Source organism: Rutidosis leptorrhynchoides, chromosome 6 (assembly GCF_046630445.1).
Source record: "Rutidosis leptorrhynchoides isolate AG116_Rl617_1_P2 chromosome 6, CSIRO_AGI_Rlap_v1, whole genome shotgun sequence".
Lineage (NCBI taxonomy): Eukaryota > Viridiplantae > Streptophyta > Magnoliopsida > Asterales > Asteraceae > Rutidosis > Rutidosis leptorrhynchoides.
The window spans coordinates 1,299,349-1,322,048 of NC_092338.1; positions in this window are offsets into that span (position 1 = coordinate 1,299,349).

Below are 22,700 nucleotides of genomic sequence, written 5' to 3' on the forward strand. Positions count from 1 at the left end.
CTTTTATTTCATATTTAATTGCACTTTTAATTTTCGCACTTTAATTTCTGTCATTTTAATTATCGTCATTTACTTTACTCTTTAAATTAAGTTTTTAGTTATTTTTAATATTTTGCATTAGCTTTTAATTGTGACTTTAAAATATAAAATCGACAAACCGGTCATTAAACGGTAAAACCCCCCTTTTTATATTTATATTTATATATTGTTATATAAAAATAAAGTGTTTCATAAGCCCGTCTCCCTGTGGAACGAACCGGACTTACTAAAAACTATACTACTTCGCGACTAGGTACACTGCCTATTGTGTTGTAGCAAGGTTTTGGTATATCCATTTTGTAAATATTTAATTAAAACTTGTTAAATTTTGTAGCATTCCGTATTAAAAATATACACTATTTCGTAACCCCGTGCTACCACATCAATAACCCGTCTTCCGTGTCCGCTCAACGTATGTGATTATTTATACATATAGTAAATTATAAATAGTGGTAATTTAACAAGTTGTCACTTAATTATTTTACCATACCCATTAATAGTGAAAACCTCAATCTCCCTTAAGGTCGTTCTTTATCTAAATATTAATCGTTGTACAAATTAAATCAACCCATTTTTTATTTTTAGTCAAACATAATAACTACTTGGGTTAAATAAGCATAATAACAAATTAGTTAACAAACATAATTAAAAAGGAGAAATATCTTACAGCGTTCATTAATTGCGGAGTGTTACACGGATAGAACTTCGACTTTTGAACCCGTAACTCAAGCGTTACAATAACCCAAACTAACTAATATACTAATAATCTATACTACTAATTATTACTACAGAGAAAGATTGATAGAATTAATTGTGAAGGTGTACATTTATCTGTGTGCATGTGTTGCTTTTATAGGCATAAATAATTCACTATTTTGAGTTTGAAAATTGGTTGAGAAGTTTGTTGATACCAGCTGCCGATGTCCATTCAATTAATATATGGAGCACTTATTTGATTTATTATATTATATTTATTATTATATTATATTATTATTATGAATTATATATATATATATTATATTATATTTTTATGCATAGTTGACTTGTAATTTTAGCTCCGTTGACTCGTACGTTGATAGTTGGTTCATGTCTCGGTTTCGGATTTTCGAATGCCTTTTCGTATGCTTAGATATCTTGTACTTTGCGTTTCGCGTCTTGTACTCTTGTCATTTTTAGACGTTAATCATCAATAAATTGAACCACTTGGATTGTATCTTGTACATTTGAGCTTTTTGGACGTTTGCGTCTTCAAATCTTCCTTTTCTTCTTTAGTCTTCGCACTTATCTATTTAAACAAATATTACTTGAAAATAGAACAATTACAACTGAAAACTTTACATATTGGAAGGATATTGCGCCTAAATATATGTTCATTTGGAGCACTATCAACCTGCATGTATTCTCATCCCAAAAATATTAGATTTTAAAAGTGGGACTATAACTCACTTTCACAGATATTTCCTTCCTCGGAAATAAGACTTGGCCACGGATCGATTTACGAACCTATACAAATATGTACATATATATCAAAGTATGATCAAAATATAATTACAACCATTTTTATTATGTTTTAAAGATTTGAGTGTATTAAGTCAGCTGTCCTCATTAGTAACCTACAACTAGTTGTCCACAGTTAGATGTACAGAAATAAATCGATATATATTATCTTGAATCAATCCACGACCCAGTGTATACACGTCTCAGGCTAAATCATAACTCAAAGTATATATATTTTTGGAATCAACCTCAACCCTGTATAGCTAACTCCAACATTGCTGCATATAGAGTGTCTATGGTTGTTCCAAAAAATATATATACATGGGTCGATATGATATGTCAAAACATTTTCATACGTGTCTATGGTATCCCAAGATTACATAATATATTAGAATACATGTATAATACAATATAAGTTCGCTAGGATATGATTTGTATAGATTTGTTAAACATTTCCCGTAGCTAAAAAGATCAAAAATATCCAATCTTGTTTTACCCATAACTTCTTCATTTTAAATCCGTTTTGAGTGAATCAAATTGCTATGGTTTAATATTGAACTCTAATTTAAGAATCCAAACAGAAAAAGTATAGGTTTATAGTAAGAAATTTAAGTTACATGTCAATTACTAAAGAGGTAGTCATTTCCGTCGAAAGAACGACATCTTGATGACCATTTTGAAAAAACATACTTTCACTTTGAGTTTAACCAAGATTTTTGGATATAGTTTCATGTTCATATGAAAAATAATTTTCCCAGAAGAACAACTTTTAAATCAAAGTTTATCATAGTTTTTAATTATCCAAACCAAAACAGCTCCCGGTTTCACTACGATGGCGTATATCCGATTTTATGGTGTTCATCGTGTTTCCAGGTTTTAAATCATTAAGTTAGCATATCATATAGATATAGAATATGTGTTTAGTTGATTTTAAAAGTCAAGTTAGAAGGATTAACTTTTGTTTGCGAACAAGTTTAGAATTAACTAAACTATGTTCTAGTGATTACAAGTTTAAACCTTCGAATAAGATAACTTTATATGTATGAATCGAATGATGTTATGAACATCATTACTACCTCAAGTTTTCTGGATAAAACTACTGGAAATGAGAAAAATGGATCTAGCTTCAAAGGATCCTTGGATGGCTTGAAAGTTCTTGAAGCAGAATCATGACACGAAAACAGTTCAAGTAAGATTTTCACTCGAAATAAGATTGTTATAGTTGTAGAAACTGAATCAAAGTTTGAATATGAATATTACCTTGAATTAGAAAGATATCCTACTATAAATAACAAAGGTTCCTTGATCTTTGATGATTACTTGGAATGGATTAGAAAGCTTGGAAGTAGACTTGCAAACTTGGAAGTATTCTTGATTTTTATGAAACTATACTTATGGAATTTACGAAGAACACTTAGAACTTGAAGATGGAACTTGAGAGAGATCAATTAGATGAAGAAAATTGAAGAATGAAAATGTTTGTAGGTGTTTTTGGTCGTTGGTATATGGATTGGATATAAAGGATATGTAATTTTGTTTTCATGTAAATAAGTCATGAATGATTACTAATATTTTTGTAATTTTATGAGATATTTCATGCTAGTTGCCAAATGATGGTTCCCACATGTGTTAGGTGACTCACATGGGCTGCTAAGAGCTGATCATTGGAGTGTATATACCAATAGTACATATATCTAAAAGCAGTGTATTGTACGAGTACGAATACGGGTGCATACGAGTAGAATTGTTGATGAAACTGAACGAGGATGTAATTGTAAGCATTTTTGTTAAGTAGAAGTAATTTGATATGTTTCTTGAAGTCTTTAAAAAGTGTAAGAATACATATCAAAACACAACATGTATATACATTCTAATGGAGTCGTTAAGTCTTCGTTAGTCGTTACATGTAAGTGTTGTTTTGAAACCTTTAAGTTAACGATCTCAATTAATGCTGTTAACCCAATGTTTATTATATCAAATTAGATGTTAAATTATTATATTATCATGATATTATGATGTATGAATATCTCTTAATATGATATATACATTAAAATATCGTTACAACGATAATCGTTACATATAAGTCTCGTTTCGTAATTCTTGAGTTAGTAGTCTTGTTTTTACATATGTAGTTCATTGTTAACACACCTAATGATATATTTAAATATCATTTTATCATGTTAAATATAGTGTATCAATATCTTAATATGATACATATATATTTAGTAGACGTTATCATAACGATAATCGTTATATATATCATTTCGAGTTTCTTAACTTAGTAATCTCATTTCTTATGTATATCACACATAGTTAATATACTTAGTGAGATACTTACTCATCATAATCTCATGTCAACCATATATATATGTCTATATATACCATAACATGTAGTTTTTACAATTTTGTAACGTTCGTGAATCGCGGTCAACTTGGGTGGTCAATTGTCTATATGAAACCTATTTCAATTAATCAAGTCTTAACAAGTTTGATTGCTTAACATGTTGGAAACATTTAGTCATGTAAATATCAGTCTCAATTAATATATATAAACATGGAAAAGTTCGGGTCACTACAGTACCTACCCGTTAAATAAATTTCGTCCCGAAATTTTAAGCTTTTGAAGGTGTTGACGAATCTTCTGGAAATAGATGCGGGTATTTCTTCTTCATCTGATCTTCACGCTCCCAGGTGAACTCGGGTCCTCTACGAGCATTCCATCGAACCTTAACAATCAGTATCTTGTTTTGCTTAAGTCTCTTAACCTCACGATCCATTATTTCGACGGGTTCTTCAATGAATTGAAGTTTTTCATTGATTTGGATTTCGTCCAACAGAATAGTGAGATCTTCTTTAGCAAAACATTTCTTCAAATTTGAGACGTGGAAAGTGTTATGTACAGCCGCGAGTTGTTGAGGTAACTCAAGTCGGTAAGCTACTGGTCCGACACGATCAATAATCTTGAATGGTCCAATATACCTTGGATTTAATTTCCCTCGTTTACCAAATCGAACAACGCCTTTCCAAGGTGCAACCTTAAGCATGACCATCTCTCCAATTTCAAATTCTATATCTTTTCTTTTAATGTCGGCGTAGCTCTTTTGTTGACTTTGGGCGGTTTTCAACCGTTGTTGAATTTGGATGATCTTCTCGGTAGTTTCTTGTATTATCTCCGGACCCGTAATCTGTCTATCCCCCACTTCACTCCAACAAATTGGAGACCTGCACTTTCTACCATAAAGTGCTTCAAACGGTGCCATCTCAATGCTTGAATGGTAGCTGTTGTTGTAGGAAAATTATGCTAACGGTAGGTGTCGATCTCAACTGTTTTCGAAATCAATAACACATGCTCGTAGCATGTCTTCAAGCGTTTGTATCGTCCTTTCGCTCTGCCCATCAGTTTGTGGATGATAGGCAGTACTCATGTCTAGACGAGTCCCCAATGCTTGTTGCAACGTCTGCTAGAACCTTGAAACAAATCTACCATCCCTATCAGAGATAATAGAGACGGGTATTCCATGTCTAGAGACAACCTCCTTCAAATACTATCGCGCCAACTTCTCCATTTTGTCATCTTCTCTCATTGGCAGGAAGTGTGTTGACTTGGTGAGACGATCAACTATTACCCAAATAGTATCATAACCACTTGCAGTCCTTGGCAATTTAGTAATGAAATCCATAGTAATGTTTTCCCATTTCCATTCCGGGATTTCAGGTTATTGTAGTAGACCTGATGGTTTCTGATGTTCAGCTTTGATCTTAGAACACGTCAAACATTCTCCTACATATTTAGCAATATCGGCTTTCATACCCGGCCACCAAAAGTGTTTCTTGAGATCTTTATACATCTTCCCCGCTCCGGGATGTATTGAATATCTGGTTTTATGTGCTTCTTTAAGTACCATTTCTCTCACATCTCCAAACCTTGGTACCCAAATTCTATCAGCCCTATATCGGGTTCCTTCTTCCCGAATATTAAGATGTTTCTCTGATCCTTTGGGTATCTCATTCTTCAACTTTCCTTCTTTTACAACCCCCTGTTGCGCCTCCTTTATTTGAGTAGTAAGGTTAGTACGAATAATTATATTCATAGCTTTTACCAGTATAGGTTCTCTGTCCTTTCTACTCAAAGCGTCGGCTACCACATTCGCCTTCCCCGGGTGGTATCGAATCTCAAAATCATAATCATTCAACAGTTCAATCCACCTGCGTTGTCTCATATTCAGTTGCTTCTGATTAAAGATATGTTGGAGACTTTTGTGGTCGGAATATATAATACTTTTGACTCCATATAAATAATGCCTCCAAGTCTTTAATGCAAAAACAACAGCACCCAATTCCAAATCGTGAGTTATATAATTTTGCTCGTGAATCTTCAATTGTCTAGACGCATAAGCAATCACCTTCGTTCGTTGCATTAATACACAACCGAGACCTTGCTTTGATGCGTCACAATAAATCACAAAATCATCATTCCCTTCAGGAAATGACAATATAGGTGCCGTAGTTAGCTTTTTCTTCAATAACTGAAACGCCTTCTCTTGTTCATCCTTCCATTCAAATTTCTTACCTTTATGCGTTAATGCAGTCAAGGGTTTTGCTATTTTGGATAAATCTTGGATGAATCTTCTGTAGTAACCTAGTAATCCTAAAAATTAACGTATATGCTTCAGAGTTTTTGGGGTTTCCCACTTTTCAACGGTTTCGATCTTTGCCGGGTCCACCTGGATACCTTCTTTGTTCACTATGTGACCGAGAAATTGAACTTCTTCCAACCAAAATGCACACTTTGAAAACTTAGCGTACAGTTTTTCTTTCCTCAATACTTCTAGCACTTTCTCAAATGTTCTTCTTGCTCTTGATCATTCTTTGAGTAAATAAGTATGTCATCGATGAAAAAAATGACAAACTTGTCAAGATATGGCCCACACACTCTGTTCATAAGGTCCATGAACACAGCTAGTGCGTTAGTCAATCCAAAAGGCATAACCATAAACTCGTAATGACCATAACACGTCCTAAAAGCAGTTTTTGGAATATCATCCTCCTTTACTCGCATTTGATGATATCCAGAAAGTAAATCAATTTTCGAATAAACTGACGAGCCTTGTAGTTGATCAAATAAGTCGTCAATTCTCGGCAGTGGATAACGGTTTTTGATGGTAAGTTTATTCAACTCTCTGTAGTCAATACACAACCTAAATGTGCCATCCTTCTTCTTGACAAACAAAACAGGAGCTCCCCATGGTGATGTGCTTGGTCGAATGAAACCACGTTCTAATAGTTCTTGCAGTTGGCTTTGCAGTTCTTTCATCTCGCTGGGTGCGAGTCTTTAAGGAGCACGAGCTATTGGTGCAGCTCCTGGTACAAGGTCTATTTGAAATTCAACAGATCGATGTGGAGGTAGTCCCGGTAATTCTTTTGGAAATACATCGGTAAATTCTTTTGCGACGGGAACATCATTGATGCTCTTTTCTTCAGTTTGTACTTTCCCGACGTGTGGTAGAACAGCATAGCAACCTTTTCTTATTAGTTTGTGTGCCTTCAAATTACTAATAAGATGTAGCTTCATGTTACCCTTTTCTCCGTACACCATTAAGGGTTCTCCTTCTTCTCGTACAATGCGAATTGCATTTTTGTAACATACGATCTCTGCTTTCATCTCCTTCAGCCAGTCCATGCCAACTATTACATCAAAAATCCCTAACTCTACTGGTATCAAATCAATCTTAAATATTTCGCTACCCAGTTTAATTTCTCGATTCCGGCATATATAATCTGCTGAAATTAATTTACCGTTTGCTAATTCGAGTAAAATTTACTATCCAACGGCGTCAATGGACAACTTAATTTAGCACAAAAATCTCTACTCATATAGCTTCTATCCGCACCCGAATCAAATAAAACGTAAGCAGATTTATTGTCAATAAGAAATGTACCCGTAACAAGCTCCGGGTCTTCCTGTGCCTCTGCCGCATTGATATTGAAAACTCTTCCGCGGCCTTGTCCATTCATGTTCTCCTGGTTCGGGCAATTTCTAATAATGTGGCCCTGTTTTCCAAATTTATAACAAACTACATTGGCATAACTTGCTCCGACACTACTTGCTCCGCCATTACTCGTTCCGACACCATTTGTTCCTTTCGTTCTGTTAACCCCTGGTCCGTAGACCTCACACTTCGCCGCGTTATGACCATTTCTTTTACACTTTTTGCAAAATTTGGTGCAGAACCCCGAGTGATGCTTTTCACACCTTTGACATAGCTGCTTCTGATTATTGTTGTTGTTGCGGTTGTTATTGTTGTTGGGATGATTGTTGTAGTTGTTATTGTTGTTGTTGTGTCGTTTGTTGTAGTTGCAATTGATGTTGCGATTGTTGGGATAGTTGTTGTTGTTTTGGTGACTCTTATCACCGTTTTCCTCCTACTTTCTTTTGACTAGCTTCACGTTGGACTCTTCGGCCGCCTGTTCTTTAATTTTTCCCTCAATCTGGTTCACTAGTTTGTGAGCCATTCTACATGCCTTTTGTATGGAGGCAGGCTCGTGTGAACTTATATCTTCTTGGATTATCTCCGGTAACCCTTTCACAAACGCGTAGATCTTCTCTTCCTCATCTTCGAACGCTCTCGGACACAATAGGCACAATTCTGTGAATCATCTTTCGTACGAAGTAATATCAAATCCCTTTGTTCGTAACCCTCTAAGTTCTAACTTGAGCTTATTGACCTCAGTTATGGGACGGTACTTCTCGTTCATCAAGTACTTGAATGCTGACCATGGTAGCGCGTAAGCAGCATCTTGTCCCACTTGCTCTAGATAGGTATTCCACCATGTTAACGCAATACCTGTGAAGGTATGCGTAGCGTACTTCACTTTATCTCCTTCAGCACACTTACTTATGCCAAACACCGATTCAACTTTCTCGGTCCACCGTTTCAATCCGATTGGTCCTTCGGTCCCATCAAATTCTGAAGGTTTGCAGGCAGTGAATTCCTTGTAGGACCATCCTACATAATTTCTTGCGCCGTTAGCTGTATTGCTAGATTCAGAGTTATTGTTGGTATGTAGCGCGGCCTGTACTGCGGCTATGTTTGAAGCAAGAAAGGCACTAAATTCCTCTTTGCACATATTCAAGGTGTGTCGAGTAGTCGGTGCCATTTCCTTCAAAATAGTCAAATGAAAAAAGTTAATCATACAGAATATTAAGAGTAGTCAATAGTATCTCATAGCATAATATGAACTCATTTATAAAATCTTTTTCTTCATATTAGCATTTTATAAGTTTAAATTCGGGTACTACCTACCCGTTAAGTTCATACTTAGTAGCTAATATACAATTCAACTACTACAAATCCATATGAAAAACTGATTATAATAATATATCACATACAAATATTCTTCAAACTTACAACTTCGCTATATTACATATAACATGAAATATAGTACACTATGATACATGACAGTTTTGAAGATAAATCTAGTTAATACGCAAGTTGTTCAGCAAAGAAAATAAAGACACGTAATTCATAAGTCCAGAAAGAAGTCATGCATTCTGGTTTTACTAAGACGACTTCCCATCCTTGGTCTTGTGGAAAATAACCGTTATGACCATCGGCTAGGCAGCATGTTGTAATGTCGTCAAAAGGACGAGGGTTTCGTAATGTCCAACAGCCCCGTAATAATCTAAAAACCTTGTTTCTCACCCCAACTACTGAATCCGTCACTTGTGGGAAAGTTTTATTTAAAAGCTACAATCTAATGTTTTTTTTCTCACTTTGGTAAGAAGCGAACATCACTAACCTGTAAGCATAATATGCTTCTTTATGTTGCATGTTAGAAGCTCTTTCTAATTCACGAAATCCTATGTTGGGATATGTTGAGTCAAAATAGGTTCTTAACCCATAGCGTAAAATTGCATTTGGGTTCCCCGCATTTAATGCTTCAAAGAAAACACGGCGTAACTTAAAGTCTCCCCAATGTGATATACCCCACCTATCAAAGGAAAGCCTTTTATAAACTAAGGCATTTCTGGAAAGTCTTTCAAATGTTTGACAAGTTAATTTCGCCATAACTAAATGTGCTGATAAATTCTGACCGACTCTAGACAAGATTTCCTCAATCATATCCTCTGGTAGGTCTTCTAAAATATTCGGTTGCCTACCCTTAACGTCCATTTTGCTTTTATACTGTAAAATAGACAAGGATTAGATTAGTAATAACAAACAATACAAGCAATTTTTACATAGAACATAAAAGTACAAGCACACTACAATACATTTATTACACAACATGCTCACACCCCTCTAATCTGAATCACTGGTTTCTTCTTCTTCGAACTTAGTTCTTTTTCCTAATCTTCTAGGGATATATGATGTTCCTCTAATACGAGTCGTCGTTTTCCACATTGGTTTAGAAAAACCAGGTGGTTTAGAGGTTCCCGGGTCATTGTCACGATATTGAAAATACGGGTGTTGACGGTACATATAAAGTTCATCGGGGTCGGAATCAGATTTCTCTATTTTGATGCCTTTTCCCTTATTATTTTCTTTTGCCTCATTAAATTGGGTCGGGGTAATTTCTATAACATCATTGGAATCCTCATCAGGATCCGATTCATCGGAAAATTGGTAATTTTCCCAATATTTTGCTTCCTTAGCGGAAACACCATTAACCATTATTAACTTTGGTCCATTGGTTGAGGATTTTCTTTTATTTGACCGGTTTTCTGTGGTTCCTACTATTCCCCCCTCCGAAACCTCTTCTTCTTCCGGTTCCTCTTCTTCTGGTTCCCCTTCTTCCGGTTCCGTTTCCTCTTCTTCCGGTTATTCGGGAACTTGTGAATCTTGCCAATATATATTCGACTCTTAGTTATTATTAGGTGAGTCAATGGGATTTGTGCTAGAGGTAGACATCTATCACACAAAATCAAACATGTTAAGAGATTAATATATCACATAATATTTACATGTTAATAATATATAGTTTCCAACAAAAATGTTAAGCAATCATTTTTAAAGAAAACACGGTCGAAGTCCAGACTCACTAATGCATCCTAACAAACTCGATAAGACACACTAATGCAAATTTTCTGGTTCTCTAAGACCAACGCTCGGATACCAACTGAAATGTCCCGTTCATATTGATTATAAATGTTCCATATTAATTGATTTTGTTGCGAGGTTTTGACCTCTATATGAGACATTTTTCAAAGACTGCATTCATTTTTAAAACAACCATAACCTTTATTTTATCAATAAAGGTTTTAAAAACATTACATAGATTATCAAATAATGATAATCTAAAATATACTGTTTACACACGACCATTGCATAATGGTTTACAATAGAAATATATTATATCGACATATGTTTCTTGAATGCAGTTTTTACACAATATCATACAAACATGGACTCCAAATCTTGTCCTTATTTTAGTATGCAACAGCGGAAGCTCTTAGTATTCACCTGAGAATAAACATGCTTTAAACGTCAACAAAAATGTTGGTGAGTTATAGGTTTAACCTATATATATCAAATCGTAACAATAGACCACAAGATTTCATATTTCAATACACATCCCATACATAGAGATAAAAATCATTCATATGGTGAACACCTGGTAACCAACATTAACAAGATTCATATATAAGAATATCCCCATCATTCCGGGACACCCTTCGGATATGATATAAATTTCGAAGTACTAAAGCATCCGGTACTTTGGATGGGCTTTGTTAGGCCTAATAGATCTATCTTTAGGATTCGCGTCAATTAGTGTGTCTGTTCCCTAATTCTTAGATTACCAGACTTAATAAAAAGGGGCATATTCGATTTCGATAATTCAACCATAGAATGTAGTTTCATGTACTTGTGTCTATTTTGTAAATCATTTATAAAACCTGCATGTATTCTCATTCCAAAAATATTAGATTTTAAAAGTGAGACTATAACTCACTTTCACAGATATTTCCTTCCTCGGAAATAAGACTTGGCCACGGATCGATTCACGAACCTATACAAATATGTACATATATATCAAAGTATGATCAAAATATAATTACAACCATTTTTATTATGTTTTAAAGATTTGAGTGTATTAAGTCAGCTGTCCTCGTTAGTAACCTACAACTAGTTATCCACAGTTAGATGTACAGAAATAAATCGATATATATTATCTTGAATCAATCCACGACCCAGTGTATACACGTCTCAGGCTAAATCACAACTCAAAGTATATATATTTTTAGAATTAACCTCAACCCTGTATAGCTAACTCCAACATTGCTGCATATAGAGTGTCTATGGTTGTTCCAAATAATATATATATACATGGGTCGATATGATATGTCAAAACATTTGCATACGTATATATGGTATCCCAAGATTACATAATATATTAGAATACATGTATAATATAATATAAGTTAGCTAGGATATGATTTTCATAGATTTGTTAAACATTTCCCGTAGCTAAAAAGATCAAAAATATCCAATCTTGTTTTACCCATAACTTCTTCATTTTAAATCCGTTTTGAGTGAATCAAATTGCTATGGTTTCATATTGAACTCTAATTTAAGAATCCAAATAGAAAAAGTATAGTTTTATAGTCGTAAATTTAAGTTACATGTCAATTACTAAAGAGGTAGTCATTTCCGTCGAAAGAACGACATCTTGATGACCATTTTGAAAAACATACTTTCACTTTGAGTTTAACCAAGATTTTTGGATATAGTTTCATGTTCATATGAAAAATCATTTTCCCAGAAGAACAACTTTTAAATAAAAGTTTATCATAGTTTTTAATTATCCAAACCAAAACAGCCCCCGGTTTCACTACGACGGCGTATATCCGATTTTATGGTGTTCATCGTGTTTTCAGGTTTTAAATCATTAAGTTAGCATATCATATAGATATAGAACATGTGTTTAGTTGATTTTAAAAGTCAAGTTAGAAGGATTAACTTTTGTTTGCGAACAAGTTTAGAATTAACTAAACTATGTTCTAGTGATTACAAGTTTAAACCTTCGAATAAGATAACTTTATACGTATGAATCGAATGATGTTTTGAACATCATTACTACCTCAAGTTTTCTGGAAAAAACTACTAGAAATGGGAAAAATGGATTGTGACGATCGCTCCAAATCGATATGGACGAACACGTCATGCATTGATTTCATTGCGAGGTATTTGACCTCTATATGATACGTTTTATAAACATTGCATTCTTTTGAAAAGGCACACCATAAATGAATATTTAAATCAAAGGTTTTCGACATCTGATGATTTCTACATATAGACAATCACCATAAATAATAGTTTACAACAGTACTTCCGTTGACAATGCAGTCAAAATAAGATACATGGTGATGATTTGGTGAATGCAACGTTTCCTTGAAAAATATGTCATGTAAGACTCAATGCACATAGCTTGTCTAACATCTAAGCAAACATCGGAAGACTTCTAGGAAACCGGAGAATAAACATGCTAACAAGTGTTAACACAAAGGTTGGTGAGTTCATAGTTTTAATGTTTCGTATAATCTGTATATAAAGGTGGATCACAAGATTTCAGTTGTTTCATCCAGAAACGTTCATCAAAATATTCTACAAGATTGAGCACCCTGATAACTAAACTTTAACGTTATAATAAGTATCCCTGTTTTAACATACATGCAAACAACATGTACAATACACGCAAACCAACGTGTACTAAACTCAAATAGCATACGTCTGTTTTATAGTTCAGGCTAGGGTTTCTATACCTGGAACAGACGGGGATGTCAAGCCCTATGGATCCATATATAACTACTCGCGCCCACCAGTTCTTATAACCGGAAGTTACTAGTTACCAAAGCTAAGGGATTTTCGGTTCAAACTCGGTGTAGAATTTAGTATGTACTTGTATCCATTGCGTTTAAAATAAAGTGCATGTATTCTCAGCCCAAAAATATAGATTGCAAAAGCAATTAAAAAGGGAGCAAATGAAACTCACGCAAAATCAGTTTTAGTATTTGTATCCATTTCATAAAACAATTATAAAATATTGCATGTATTCTCAGCCCAAAAATGTAAAGAGTAAAAGGGATCAAATGAAACTCACCTTAGCAGCATATAAAGTCGTTCACCAAAATGTGACCGAAACTCGGATTACCAAATAACCGTAGATCTCAACGTATCAATATTGTGATTCAATATTTCAGAAAAGTACGTAGACACAACAGAGATGATAAACACTAGATTTGATTCATAATTATACCCCCGAACATTACCCATAACCTCCTTGGCAATAACCCATAATTTCCTTAGCTTTATCCCGCTCGAAAACTCATTTTGAAAGTGACACGCTCATAACCTCGTCGTAGTATTTTATGTATAATACTACTAATAATAATAAGATTAATAATATTATTAATCTTAATAATAATAATAATAATAATAATAATAATAATAATAATAATAATAATAATAATAATAATAATAATAATAATAATAATAATAATAATAATAATAAATATAAATATAAGAGTGTGAAAGAGAAATGAATGCATCAAAAATTAGAAATGTTCGAGCTTTTATAGAGTTGGCCAGATTTCAGACACCATGTGATCGCATGGTTTCTGTGTGTAATGGCCATGCGATCACATGGCCCAGGATACCAGCTCACATATTTTTGTTTCTTTGTTTGTCGACATAATATTTAATTATATATATAATATATATAATTAATTATATATTATATTAAATTCACGTGCATAGTTGACTTGTAATTTTTGTTCCGATAAGTCGTACGTTGTTACTCGACTTATGTCCCGGTTCCGTTTTCTCGAACGCATTTTCGTACACTTAGAAAACTCACTTTTTACGTTTCGTGACTTGTACCTTTGTTAAAATATAGTCTTAAATTATCTCTAAAACATACCACTCGAGGTATAACTTATACATTTGAGTGTTTTGGTCATTTACTTCTATAAATCATCATCTCACTATTTGTTAATATATATATATATATATATAATACATACATTTTCATTTTGAAATAGTGTTATACTGTAGCAAATAGTGATTTTCGAAAATGCCGTAGCATTTTGGGTACTGTAGCAATTTGAAAATACTGTAGCAAATTAGTGTTTTACTGGTTCATCTTAAACGCTTTAGTTAACTTATCTAAATATCAATCGAATCAATAAACGAATGTTACTATCGTTTACTAAATAACTTAAAATTATATATATGTATATATCTTTTTAATATACATAAATCAGTTTTTAAATACACATTGGAAGTTATTTATAAATAAATTTTAATAATAAATATTTCAACTTATCATATATATTTAAATAGATATTTAAACCAATAAGTTTAATGTACGATATCAAACAATTAATACATTGTTACCTTTTCAAGTTATAGTATATATGTATCTATTTACATATAATTGTTCGCGAATCGTCGAAAACAACCGAAGGGTATTTAAATATATAAAAGTAGTTCAAAATTTTTGAGATTCAGTTTTACAGACTTTGCTTATCGTGTCAAAAATGTTAATCATACAAAGATTAAGTTTAAATTTGGTCAAAAATTTCCGGGTCATCACATGGATCTAGCTTCAAAGGATCCTTGGATGGCTTGAAAGTTCTTGAAGCAGAATCATGACACGAAAACAGTTCAAGTAAGATTTTCACTCGAAATAAGATTGTTATAGTTGTAGAAATTGAATCAAAGTTTGAATATGAATATTACCTTGAATTAGAAATATAACCAACTGTAAATAACAATGGTTCCTTAATCTTAGATGATTACTTGGAATGGATTAGAAAGCTTGGAAGTAGACTTGCAAACTTGGAAGTATTCTTGATTTTTATGAAACTATATTTATGGAATTTATGAAGAACACTTAGAACTTGAAGATGGAACTTGAGAGAGATCAATTAGATGAAGAAAATTGAAGAATGAAAGTGTTTGTAGGTGTTTTGGTCGTTGGTATATGGATTAGATATAAAGGATATGTAATTTTGTTTTCATATAAATAAGTCATGAATGATTACTAATATTTTTGTAATTTTATGAGATATTTCATGCTAGTTGCCAAATGATGGTTCCCACATGTGTTAGGTAACTCACATGGGCTGCTAAGAGCTAATCATTGGAGTGTATATACCAATAGTACATACATCTAAAAGCAGTGTATTGTACGAGTACGAATACGGGTGCATACGAGTAGAATTGTTGATGAAACTGAACGAGGATGTAATTGTAAGCATTTTTGTTAAGTAGAAGTACTTTTGATATGTGTCTTGAAGTCTTTCAAAAGTGTAAGAATACATATCAAAACATAACATGTATATACATTCTAATGGAGTCGTTAAGTCTTCGTTAGTCGTTACATGTAAGTGTTGTTTTGAAACCTTTAAGTTAACGATCTCAATTAATGTTGTTAACCCAATGTTTATTATATCAAATGAGATGTTAAATTATTATATTATCATGATATTATGATGTATGAATATCTCTTAGTATGATATATACATTAAAATATCGTTACAACGATAATCATTACATATAAGTCTCGTTTCGTAATTCTTGAGTTAGTAGTCTTGTTTTTACATATGTAGTTCATTGTTAACACACTTAATGATATATTTAAATATCATTTTATCATGTTAAATATAGTGTATCAATATCTTAATATGATACATATATATTTAGTAGATGTTATCATAACGATAATCGTTATATATATCATTTCGAGTTTCTTAACTTAGTAATCTCATTTCTTATGTATATCACACATAGTTAATATACTTAGTGAGATACTTACTCATCATAATCTCATGTTAACCATATATATATATGTCAATATATACCGCAACATGTAGTTTTTACAATTTTGTAACGTTCGTGAATTGCCGGTCAACTTGGGTGGTCAATTGTCTATATGAAACCTATTTCAATTAATCAAGTCTTAACAAGTTTGATTGCTTAACACGTTGGAAACATTTAGTCATGTAAATATCAATCTCAATTAATATATATAAACATGGAAAAGTTCGGGTCACTACAAAAGCGATCCATCCAGGGAGATATATTGATTGGTCACCATTAGTGGAGGCAAATGAATTAATGAACATTCGAGCAGTTCTTCGAATCCCATACGAAGGAAGAATTGTTAGAGCTTGGGAACAATTATTTAGTTTAAAAGAAGATGTTTATCCATTGATCATTATTGAGTTTCTAGCCACCTTGAGGTGTTGTTTTGGTTCTCCGGGTAATAATTCTTTTATGAGGTTCAGATTAGGTGGCCAAGACCGGACAATGACACTCTTACAATTTGTTCGTGCTCTTGGTATCTATGAGGGAATTCCCGTCAACATACTCTCAAATGACTTCACCAATTGTGAATATTATGTTTCCAACTTTGACCATGCAACTGCATGGAGTAACATGAGCAATGCAGCCTATAGCGCAAGCAAGAATCCATGCACCAAAATAAATGACTACAGAAAGAGGTGCATTCAAAGGTTTATCTCCAGCACCATTAATTTCTGAAAAGATAGTAGCAAAAAAGTCACAAATCTGGATATTTGGTATGTTGATCGAATTTGGAACAAAGCCCATGTTCATATTCCTAGAATGATTCTTACTTTCTTGTTGGGTGAAAAAGGTGAAAAGAAGATTAGCCCAAACTGCGGGGGGCATTTTCTTACCTTAATTACAAAATTTTATAACATTGACTTGCATGGTTTGGAGAAGAGAGCAATGGTAGCATTTGACACCCAGTTTTATATTGGGGCAAAAATCTTGCAAATGGGTTCAGATAAGTTGTTAAGAAGATATGTGGATAGACAGCCTGCTGCTCAGCCGGAGGAAGGAGGTGACGTTCCTATAGAGGAACAAGTGCACCATGGAGTTGGTACAGGTGCAAGTGGTTCGGGTCCACCGGGTAACTGGGAATCATACATGAACACCCAATTTTTAGAATTATGACTTCATCAAACTCAGGAAACTCAGAGAACAATCGACATTATGATACAGTTTTTCAAGATTTGAGGGGGCACATTGACGAGGGGAATGATAGGACTTGGTACACTCAAGCCAGGCAGCAAGCTCAGCTTAACTGAATACATGATCAGACCGTATCATATACTGCAGATCCCGCTAACTACTCTCCCTCTCCTTGGCCTGCATATGACCCATGGGTTCGAATGGGTGATCCATATCCGCCTCCTTATCCTCCTGCATACCCCCCAACCCTCCTGCTCAAGCGACCTATCAAGGGTATAACCCTTCAGTATTTCAGGACGACGACTCAGCAAACCAAAATGAAGGTGGAGCTGGACCAAGCAGCTTATTTTGGGGATTTTTCTAACCCTTGATTTGTGTTCGCGGGTTTATATTGATGATTTTCGTGGATGATGGTTTGCTTCGTTGATGATTTGAACAATGTTGGTTATGTTTGAAAACAATTTATTTCATTTTGTTTGTTTAGGATTATGGTAATTTGGATTGTGATGTAATTTGCTTAAGTTGACTTCCTTAGGTTTTTATAAGTGGGGTATTTCCAGTACATGGGATACCACCCCATTGTTTTTATTAAATTCTTGCTTGGTTTGGTTTGATACGGGTGAGGATTGTTGTAACGCCCCGTACAAAACCATCGTGTACGATTCGTCAACAACATGATCTTTACACGGTCAAATACTACATGCTGTTTGAAAACCAGTTTTGCATTCATAAAAAGATAGCGTTTACAAAAGATAACGTGACACAAAGGTCATTACAAAGTCATTATTTGAAAATAATATAGACTACGGATGCAAAAGAAAAGTTCCATGATTGAGACATGATGTTATGCGAGGTGTATATAAAATAGCTTATATTTTTACAGGAAATACTATTAAATACGATACAATTTTACACAAGATATTTATTTATTTATAGAATGGATATACTTAAACCTTGCTACAACACTTATAGGCAGTGTACCTAATCGTACAGTAGTGTAGTTTTTAGTAAGTCCGGTTCGTTCCACAGGGAAAAAATATTTTAAACAAAGCTTAACGCTATATTAGTTTTATTTTATAAAAATACAAATATATATATAAGTAATATTATTATTATAAGGGGGGGTTTTTACCGTTTAATGACCGGTTTGTCGATTTTAAAACTTTAGTCGCAGTTAAAACCAAATGTAAAATATTAAAAATAAATACAAGACTTAATTTAAAGCGTAAAATAAATAACGATAATGAAATTGCAATAAATAAAAGTGCGATAAAATAAAATTGCGATAATTAAAAAGTACGATAATTAAAAGTGCAATTAAATACAATAACAATAAATAAAAGTACGATAATTAGAAGTGCAATTAAATATAAAATAAAGGAAATTAAATATGAAATAAAAGAATTATGTTTATTTAAACTTCCGTAGTCATGATGTTTGACGTGTTGATTTTAGTTTTATGCCCATGGGTTAATTGTCCTTTGTCCTGGATTATTTAATATGTTCATCTGGTTTTTGTCCATAACAGTCCATCAGTCATAAATATAAAGTGCGAGTGTCCTCGTCAAATTATCCTTATACCCGAAGTTAAATATTCCAACTAATTGGGGACTTAAACTGTAACAAGATTTTAATACTTTGTTTAATAATTACACCAGATTATCGACTGCGTGTAACCTAAGGTTTTAATACTTTGTTAACAATTATGCCAAGTGTCCTTGTACATGATTTCACCCCTGTTTTAAAAATTCTAGTGACTATTAATCCATTCACGTGTCCGGTTAAATGAACGATTATTCGTACATATAAATACCCCGCCCATCGTGTCCGATCGAGTGTATATGGTTATTTATAGGGACGTCCAATTGTAAATCTTTATATTAAAATTAACAAATTATCATTTAGTTAAACAAATATAAAGCCCATTAATAGCCCATAGTCTAATTTCCACAAGTGTCGTTCTTTTGTCCAAACCCCAATTATGGTACAAAGCCCAATTACCCAATTTTAGTAATTAGCCCAACATCATGATTACTTCGTTTTAAATAAGCATAATAATAACTTTGCTACGAGACATTAATGAAAATAATATAAACATAACTTACAATGATTAAAAATAGCGTAGCATTACACGGACAGAATTTCGACTTACACCCTTACAACATTCGCTAACATACCCTTATTATTAGGATTTAAAATTAAAACAAAAATTAAAATATAATATATATATATATATATATATATATATATATATATATATATATATATATATATATATATATATATATATATTTATTTATTTACGTATATATTGAGAGAGAGATAGATTATGGATATATTGATGATAAAAACGATCGAACTGCGTTGCCTTTTTTAGGAATTTTCGTCCAGGTGAGCTCCGCAACTCGCGGCCTTTTCCTTCTTTGAACTCCGCAAGTCGCGGAGTTCGTATTTCCAGCTCACACCATTTTGGCTCCTTTCTTGCCGACGGATTTTTATATAAATATAATTTATATATAATTTATATAATTAATTATATATTATATTATATTTATATACATAGTTAACTTGTAATTTTTAGTCCATTGCGTCGAGCGTTGAGAGTTGACTCTGGTCCCGGTCCCGGATTTTCGAACGTCCTTGCGTACAATTTAATATCTTGTACTTTGCGTTTTGTAACTTGTACTCTTGTCATTTTTAGACGTTTTTCATCAATAAATTGAACCTTTTGAATTGTATCTTGTACATTTGAGCTTTTTGGTCGTTTGCGTCTTCAATTCGTCGAATCTGTCTTTTGTCTTCACCTTTTATTATTTAAACGAATATCACTTGTAAATAGAACAATTGCAACTAAAAGCTTGTCTTTCTTGAGGAATAATGCTATGAAATATATGTTCGTTTTTAGCATTATCAAATATTCCCACACTTGAGCGTTGCTTGTCCTCAAGCAATATAGTCTTGAAATACTAGAATCGCTTCTTTATTCTTCACACTTTGTACATCAGTGATTTCTTTACGGCGGTATAAACAATGGTAGTAACGATGTGGTTACAGTCCCACATGACTATAAAATTTAGATCCATTAAGGAAATTGGATCTTTATGAAAACATTTGATCTTTTTGAAAATTAAATCTAGCTTTTACCCTAGATAAGTTTTCCGGAATAACCCTTCACCGGTGTTTGTAAAATATTTTTGTGGGTTTGGTGGGTTTCAGATTTGAAAATTTTAGCTCAAAACTTGCGGTTTTGTGTCACCCACTTGCTAACCTTGTATTGGGAAAGCAACACGTCCAGTTTACTTGTTCCAAATATTACCTTTCGGTAAACTACCTTCCGGTTGTAAAGGAAAGCGTTGAACAAGCAACTGTTAAGGCAATGTCCCCTGACATGCTTTTAATTATGGTTGATGTCGTGCGAGGTGTATATAAAATAGCTATTAATTTTAGCAAGAAATACTATTAAATACGATACAATTTTACACAAGATATTTATTTATTTATAGAATGGATATACTTAAACTTTGCTACAACACTTATAGGCAGTGTACCTAATCGTACAGTAGTGTAGTTTTTAGTAAGTCCGGTTCGTTCCACAGGGAATCTTTTTAAACAAAGCTTAACGCTATATTAGTTTACTTTTATAAAAATACAAATATATATATATAAGTAATATTATTATTATAATGGGGGGTTTTTACCGTTTAATGACCGGTTTGTCGATTTTAAAACTTTAGTCGCAGTTAAAACCAAATGTAAAATATTAAAAATAAATACAAGACTTAAATTAAAGCGTAAAGTAAATAACGATAATGAAATTGCGAATAATAAAAGTGCGATAAAATAAACTTGCGATAATTAAAAAGTACGATAATTAAAAGTACAATTAAATACAATAACAATAAAAATGCGATAATTAGAAGTGCAATTAAATATAAAATAAAGGAAATTAAATATGAAATAAAAGAATTATGCTTATTTAAACTTCCGTAATCATGATGTTTGACGTGTTGATTTTAGTTTTATGCCCATGGGTTAATTGTCCTTTGTCCTGGATTATTTAATATGTCTGTCTGGTTTTTGTCCATAACAGTCCATCAGTCATAAATATAAAGTGCGAGTGTCCTCGTCAAATTATCCTTATACCCGAAGTTAAATATTCCAACTAATTGGGGACTTAAACTGTAACAAGATTTTAATACTTTGTTTAATAATTACACCAGGATGTCGACTGAGTGTAACTCAAGGTTTTAATATTTTGTTATCAATTATACCAAGTGTCCGTGTACATAATTTCACCCCTGTTTTAATTATTCTAGTGACTATTAATCCATTCCCTTGTCCGGTTAAATGAACGATTATTCGTACATATAAATACCCCGCCCATCGTGTCCGATCGAGTGTATATGGTAATTTATAGGGATGCCCAATTGTAAATCTTTATATTAATATTAACAAACTATCATTTAGTTAAACAAATATAAAGCCCATTAATAGCCCATAGTCTAATTTCCACAAGTGTCGTTCTTTTGTCCAAACCCCAATTATGGTACAAAGCCCAATTACCCAATTTTAGTAATTAGCCCAACATCATGATTACTTCGGATTAAATAAGCATAATAATAACTTAGCTACGAGACATTAAATTAAAAAGGTTGAACATAACTTACAATGATTAAAAATAGCGTAGCGTTACACGGACAGAATTTCGACTTACACCCTTACAACATTCACTAACATGCCCTTATTATTATGATTAAAATTAAAATTAAAATATAAATATAAATATATACGATATAGATAGAGAGATGGATATATGAGTGAGTAAAAATGTTCAGAATTCGGTTGGCTTTATAGGGAGTTTCAAACTTTGGGGCTCCGCGACTCGCGGCATTTTTTGCCTTCAAACTCCGCGAGTCGCGGAGTTTGTAAATACAGCTCACACAATTTGGAGTCTTTCTTGCCGACGGTTTTTATTTATTTATATAATATATAAATAATTATAAGAATTATTTAAATATTATATTATATTTATGTGCATAGTTGACTTGTAATTTTTAGTCCGTTGCGTCGAGCGTTGAGAGTTGACTCATGTCCCGGTTCCGGATTTTCGAACGTCCTTGCGTACAATTTAATATCTTGTACTTTGCGTTTTGAATCTTG